Source organism: Arvicola amphibius, chromosome 1, assembly GCF_903992535.2.
Source record: "Arvicola amphibius chromosome 1, mArvAmp1.2, whole genome shotgun sequence".
Taxonomy (NCBI): Eukaryota; Metazoa; Chordata; class Mammalia; order Rodentia; family Cricetidae; genus Arvicola; species Arvicola amphibius.
Genome location: NC_052047.1, coordinates 28,231,903 through 28,237,902, shown reverse-complemented (window position 1 = coordinate 28,237,902; position 6,000 = coordinate 28,231,903). Strand labels below are relative to the sequence as shown.

General features: G+C 55.1%; 1 protein-coding gene across 2 annotated transcripts in view; it reads left to right on the top strand.

Annotated features, from left to right (window-relative positions):
- The first annotated feature begins 1,491 nt into the window (after positions 1-1,491).
- Positions 1,492-6,000, top strand: part of Pdgfra (platelet derived growth factor receptor alpha) — a 44,579-nt gene continuing 40,070 nt past the window's right edge. The window contains exon 1 of one of the 2 annotated variants that reach the window (XM_038319274.1): positions 1,492-1,644. The gene's annotated coding sequence lies outside the window, so the exon portion shown is untranslated. Of the gene's footprint in view, positions 1,645-4,320; positions 4,401-6,000 lie in introns of those variants that run through there. The other variant, XM_038319281.2, reaches the window with a different exon arrangement.

Sequence of the window (6,000 nt, the reverse complement as noted above, 5' to 3'; positions counted from 1 at the left end):
TTCATACATTTCGCCTTCAATGATTTCCTGAAGAAACATGTGGAAGTAATAGCGAAGGAGGCAGTCACCCGAGCTGAAGACACACCAGAGGCAGGCGTGCAGAAGGGCGGAGGAGAACTGGGGCTCCCAGCCCAGGCCCAGGCATCCTCTTCCTGAGCCCCGACACTCCCACACTCCTGTCCCATTTAGGCATAGCACTCAGTCTTTGGGGAGACCTTCTCAGTGGTTCCCTTTAGCCCCACGTCCACTCTCTTGCGGAAGCAGGAGTAGGTTTATTCAACGTTTTGTCTCCTCTACCTACCTGGCCAGCTTGTCCATTTTTATGTTGATGTGTAAGATGGGGTGAGGAGGGTGGGAGAGATAAAGGACTGCTTTTATCCCCCCCCCCAACAAGAGATTTAGAAAATAGAGCGCAAGTCTAAGACCTTCCCTTCCCCCACCCTCTCTGGGAAGCCCCGCTTCGCCCAGGTCTGGTTTCTGGAGTGTCAGCGCCCCCTTTCCCTCGCCAGCAGGATCGCTGTGTCCCAGCTGTTTCTCCCTGGATATTTAGGGTTCCCGGGTTTGTGGCTCAACATCCCGAAAGCTTTTGTAGGGTCAGTTGGTTGGATACTACCCACTCGGATAGGATGGAATTTAGGAGGGTCAAAAATACTTCTGCCCTCAAGAGGCTGCGGGCAGTCGTGTGGTAGTCACGCCTAGCCTGAGCCTTTTGGTAGGGAGATAGAAGCGAGGACCAGATAATCCCGAAAACAAAGGCACGACCAGATAAGTAGCTCTAAGGGGACAAAGGTTGTTCTTCCGGCGAACAATCCAAAGGTACCTACGCTGAACAACCGTTATTTGCACAACATCTCATACTCCTGTCTTTCAAAACCCATCATCTTCCTATTAGACGCCACCGTTTCCTAATCCCATTAAAGGATTAGCAACTACACCGCACTTTCCCTTAAGACCCCCGGCTCAAAACGACGCAAGGCCGTTAGGATTTCTCCCCAGGGCCATATTTCTAGCTGGGCCCGGAGTACCTACAGAAGGGAAGTTTTGCATTCCAGATTTATATTCGTTTTGGAAATTATCAGCAATTTTACGTGTATTTTTTGTCCGAGGAGAATACAAAACAATAGCAGCATAGGAAAATATCCCCCCAATTGGGAAGCCAACTCATTTTGGAGATGAAGGCTGTTTGTAGTTTCACGAAACCCCTTTCCCGGCAGAACATCAACACCTCCCCCTTCAGCCACCCCCACCCCATCTGGTTTGCTTCTCCCCGCCCCCCAGTTGTTGTTGAAGTCTGGGGGTTGGGACTGGACCCCCTGATTGCATAAGAGCAAGAAGCAAAGGAGAGATCTGAAGTCGGAGAGATTCAGAGAGCAAGGAGTCGGAGGGAAACTTTTATTTTGAAGAGGCCAAGGGGGGGGGGGGACTTCATTTCCTGACAGCTATTTACTTTGAGCAAATGATTAGTTTTAGGAGGATGGACTATAACATTGAATCAATTACAAAATGCGGGTTTTGAGCCCATTACTGTTGGGGCTTGAGGGAGAGAAACAAACAGGCGAGCTGCAGGAGCGCATTGGAAGCTTGGGGCTTACTTTTTTACTCCGTATATAGGATTTTCCTTGCGAATTGACATAGAAGGAGAAGGTAAGGGAGAGGGAAAAGTGACTTTTGTTTCTAAAGGAAGTCCCTGATCATATCTTGGGGCTGGAAGTAGCAAAGTAATTTCAAAATTTGGGCAACAAGAGGAAAAAGTAGCTGAATTCCAGTAGTATGTCCAGAAAGTAATTTATTCTGAATAAACTTCACTGGGGTTAGGGTAACCAGAGAGTTAGTCCAAGGACTAAAAATTTTTTTCCAGACCTATTTTTAAAAACAATGTTTTCTAACAATCCTATAGCTTCCCCCCAAAAATTGTTAGTCTTACATTTTTGAGGTTTTTCCTTCAGGGTGGGGGTGGCATCCGTGCATACTGGGACGAAAACCAAGTAACATTGGGGGTGGAAGCAGCGGTGTTTGGCCTCTTGGCAGTGGGTCCTGGGAGAGGACAGGTTTTTAATGACTATTTTCATTCGTCGCCCGCGGTTTGGCGGGACTGCGCTGTAGCGGTTGGTGTGGCTCGGAGCCTGGGGTGGGGGCCGCCAGGAGAGGTGTGGGAGAGAGGGGCGCCGAGTGGGGCGCGGGAAAGGACTAGGAGAAAGGGAGGTGTGAAGGGTTCGGCTGGAGGAGGAGGAGGACAGACCTCGGATGCCGGCCGGGTACACACGGCGCCAGCCGATCCCTCGTAATTACTGGACGGCACTGCTGCTGGAGAGAGCTGCGGCCAGACTTGCGCGCAGGGTGGCAGCAGCGGGACCAGCAGAAGGGCTTGCGGGTGAAGGGTGACGACTCCTAGGGCCCCGGAGCGTTTGGGCCGAGTCACTTGGGTGCTGGAAGCCGCGGGCGGGATCTGCAATGCGCTCAGACCGCGAGCCTCTCACCCCGGCGACGCTGGCGGCGGCGCAGACGAACGATCTGGAATAATGACAAACACATTTGGCCCCGAGTGAAGAAGTCGTTCTGGCCTCGCATTCCAGCAACTGGGATTTGAGGAATTTCGAACTGCACTCCGAGGGGCCCTCATTGTGCTCTGTAGTCCCCACCCCCATTCTGCTCGCCCGAGTCTTCGGTGGAGTCTTTTCTGCAGGGGTAGGGGGCCGGGCTGTTGCTTAGTCCTGGCCGCAGGCAGTCCAGAGGCGAGATCTTCGGCTAGGGGCTGTTTTTCTGGGGAAGAAGTTAGGGACAACTCTGAAAGGACAGTCGTGAGTTCAGGTAAGCAGAAAGGCGAGAAGCTAACCACCCTCGCTTCCTACCTACGGGTACTGGAACCTGGGTGCCTCTGTGCCCTGCCCGGATGATGCTTGCACCGCACTGGCCGCCTGAGTGCAACCCCTCCGGTGTCCCCTTTCCTTGCTTCCGAACACTCACTATCCTGGAAGGTTTAGGAGCGGTCTCCGAGCAGCCCTCCGTCCTTCACCGTTCATCCCCGTGGAAATCGGTTTACACACGTGAGATTAACTCTCCCCAAACTCTGGCACTGCCGGGGAAGCAGGCGATGTCCGCTTGGCTTGGAAACCTCCTCGGTGGGATCGGCGATTCTTTCTGTTTGGAAAGGGTGTGGGCCAGTCTCCAGAGCAAGGCAGTATGGCTCGGCCCCAGTCTGCAGCAGGACCAAGCCAGGGCCTTGCGGCCAGGTGTGCAGGAGTTGCCAGTGATTTGGCGACTGGTCTTGGCCAGAAGGAAAGTGCTGGCCTCATTGTCTACAAAGGTTTTACCTCAGTATTCAGGACCCCGCACTAAGAGCTCCTAGTCCTGCTAAAACCTCAGGATGTAAAGAAAAGTGCCTGGAAGAGATTGTCACTAGGTCCATCCCCAAGGATATGTGTAGGAAACCTAAACTGGGGAGGGGGCGAGAGTGGCCCTTATTATGTCTGGATTGCCCAGCGTTGGACAGAGTTATCCAGAAAAGCCCTAGGCTGGGCGGTGTGGGAAACGGTTTTTTGGCTTCGTGGCGGAATTGCTCAATGTTTTGGACTGACTTGCTTCTCCTGGATGGCTTCGGATCTGACTAGGCAGCCTTTTGGAGCCGGAGGAGGCCGCTAGTGTAAACCCACACTCTGGTCCTCGGCTGCACATCACCAGATGTAACACCCAAAGTTGCAAAAAGAGGCGCGAGGACGGGGGGGGGGGGGACGCTCCTCGGAGTGCGTTCTTCTGCAGTCGCCCTGGCGGTGGCTTTTACATAACCTCCCTTGTGGTCTGGTTTCCCCGAACCCGGGCTTCCCTTCTCCTCCTCCCTTTCAGCCTCTTCCTTTCCACACTCCTCTTGATGAGGACTTCTTCGACTCCCCAGCAGGAGTGTGTGTGTGTGTGTGTGTGTGTGTGTGTGTGTGTCTGCGCGCGCGCGTTCGCGTGCGCATGTGTGTGTGCCTGTGCCACCCCAGTTTGTCGCCGTGGTCGATTCCTGCTTCAGAACTCTTGCTAAGGTCCTGTTTTTAGAGTGACTCTAGTACAGCTGGACTTACTTAGCTCGCCGGAGAGAGGGTAGCGAACACAACCCAGCTCCACCCTTAGTTCTAGCCACTGTTCCCTGCTTTTGCTCTAGTTCGGAGACCCGCAGGGATTCAGAACTCGGTTTCCCAGTTCTGGGCTCAGGGGCTTCAACTTTATTCCCCAGACGCCGGCTAGGGAGAGATGCAGGGGGAGGGGCTTCGGGCTGAGCTTCCAGCTGCAAACGCGTCAGGCGCCGAGGCGGGCGGGATTTCTGCCTCCTGCGGATGGGACCTAGGCTGCTCGCGACCTGGGGACGTGGTGACCAGCTTTCTGCCGGCCGACCTCGAAGGGTGGGACCCCTCTGGACTTAAGTGAGTTGTGATCAGGTTAAAGGTAGCTGACGGGAAAGTGGCAATTCTAAACGAAGGGCTGAAAAGTTGGATAGGTGACTCAAAGGTGAGGCTTAGCGACCGTCGGGCCCCGAATGTTTGTTTGGCCGGAGGCATCGGCCTTGGGAAAAGAGGTGGGGAGGCTCTTGTTGAGATAGTACTTCGCGCGGGGTGAATGCAGGGTCGGGGCAAGCAGCTTTTCGGGACCGTATTGTGATCCCTGGCCCGACCCATGCCTGTTAGTTTGCTGTAGTGGTTCAGTGTCTTTTTCTTTTGTTTTAAACTGAGGGGCCAACTACTAATAGAGTTGGGAAATTAGATGGTAGGAGGGGAATTAAAGAAAGTCTCGGTCTTGGGGAGTCCCTTCCCAAGGCCTTCTAATTCAGTTCCCTCCCTCCCGGGAGGAAGAGAAACTAGAGACACGAAGGGGAGCTGGGGTGCCCAGAGACAGGGCAACAAAGGGGCAAGGTGGGCACTCAAGACCAAATTCAACAGAGGGTTGGTCCAGCCTTCGGCGCAGGCGGCTGAGGGCGACGTTGACTCTGGCCTATAGGAGGCGCTGCAGCTCTCCTGTAACCCTAAACCTGGGGCTCCTCTCCCTCCTCCTTGCCCAGCGTCCTCCCAGGTCGCAGATGAAAACAATGCAAACGCTGAGTATAGAGGCTGGGGCGCGGCGGCCTCCGAAGTCCTGAGCTTGGCGAACCAGCTCGGGTTTTGGATCCCGGGGCAAATCTGCGTCTCCTCCTGACTGGTGGTGATCTTGTTGGCGGAGAGCTTAAGGGAGGCAAAGGGAGCCAGGGTGTTCGGTGTGCGTGTGTGCGTTCGTGCGTCTCTGTGTGTGTGTTGAGTGTGTGTGTGTGTGTGTGTGCGTGTGCGCGCGCGCGCGTGTCGCGCGGAACCACCCGGAGAAGTAGGCAAGCTGAGCGCTGCGCTGTTGGGGACCGCGATCCTGAGCTGTGGGCGGCGGCGGAGACAGCGGGTAAGAGCAGCAGGGCTGCCGCGCCCTCTAGTGGCTCCCGCAAAGCGACCCCTGTCCCACCAGCCTTGGGCGGTCGGAGTCGCGGGCCCCGGAGCTTGGAACCTGGAGCCCAGTGCACCAGAGTTTGGGGTTACTTGGGTCGCTCTTGAGTCTCCCTGTAGGCACTGCGTGGGCACAGAGGCATTGGGGGACGGAGAGGATGGGCTAAGGGTCCGGGTTTGAGCTGCAGAGTTGGGGCGTCATAATTTAGCAGAAGTGGCGGGGAGGGAGGAAGCGCGGAAGGACACGATTCTCAACCCAGCACTATCTTGGAGGGCAGTCGTTGCTTGTGCGTCCAGGCCTGTTGATGTTTGTTTTAAGACTCTGCGTTACTGAGGAACAGTTGTTTCAAAGCAGCAAGCTCCAGGGACCCCGCGGGGTGGGTTTCTAAGCAGTGACAATGGAACGCTAAGGAAAGGCGTCGTGGCCTCTCTTGGCACGGTCCAGGTGCCCTACATGCCTGGAGGGGTGGAAAGGCAAAGAGCGTTGTTTCCCCTAAACCCAAGTGGCCAGTTCTACTAAGTCTTTGCGGCGTGGTTACCAGCTCTCTCTTCCCGATTGACT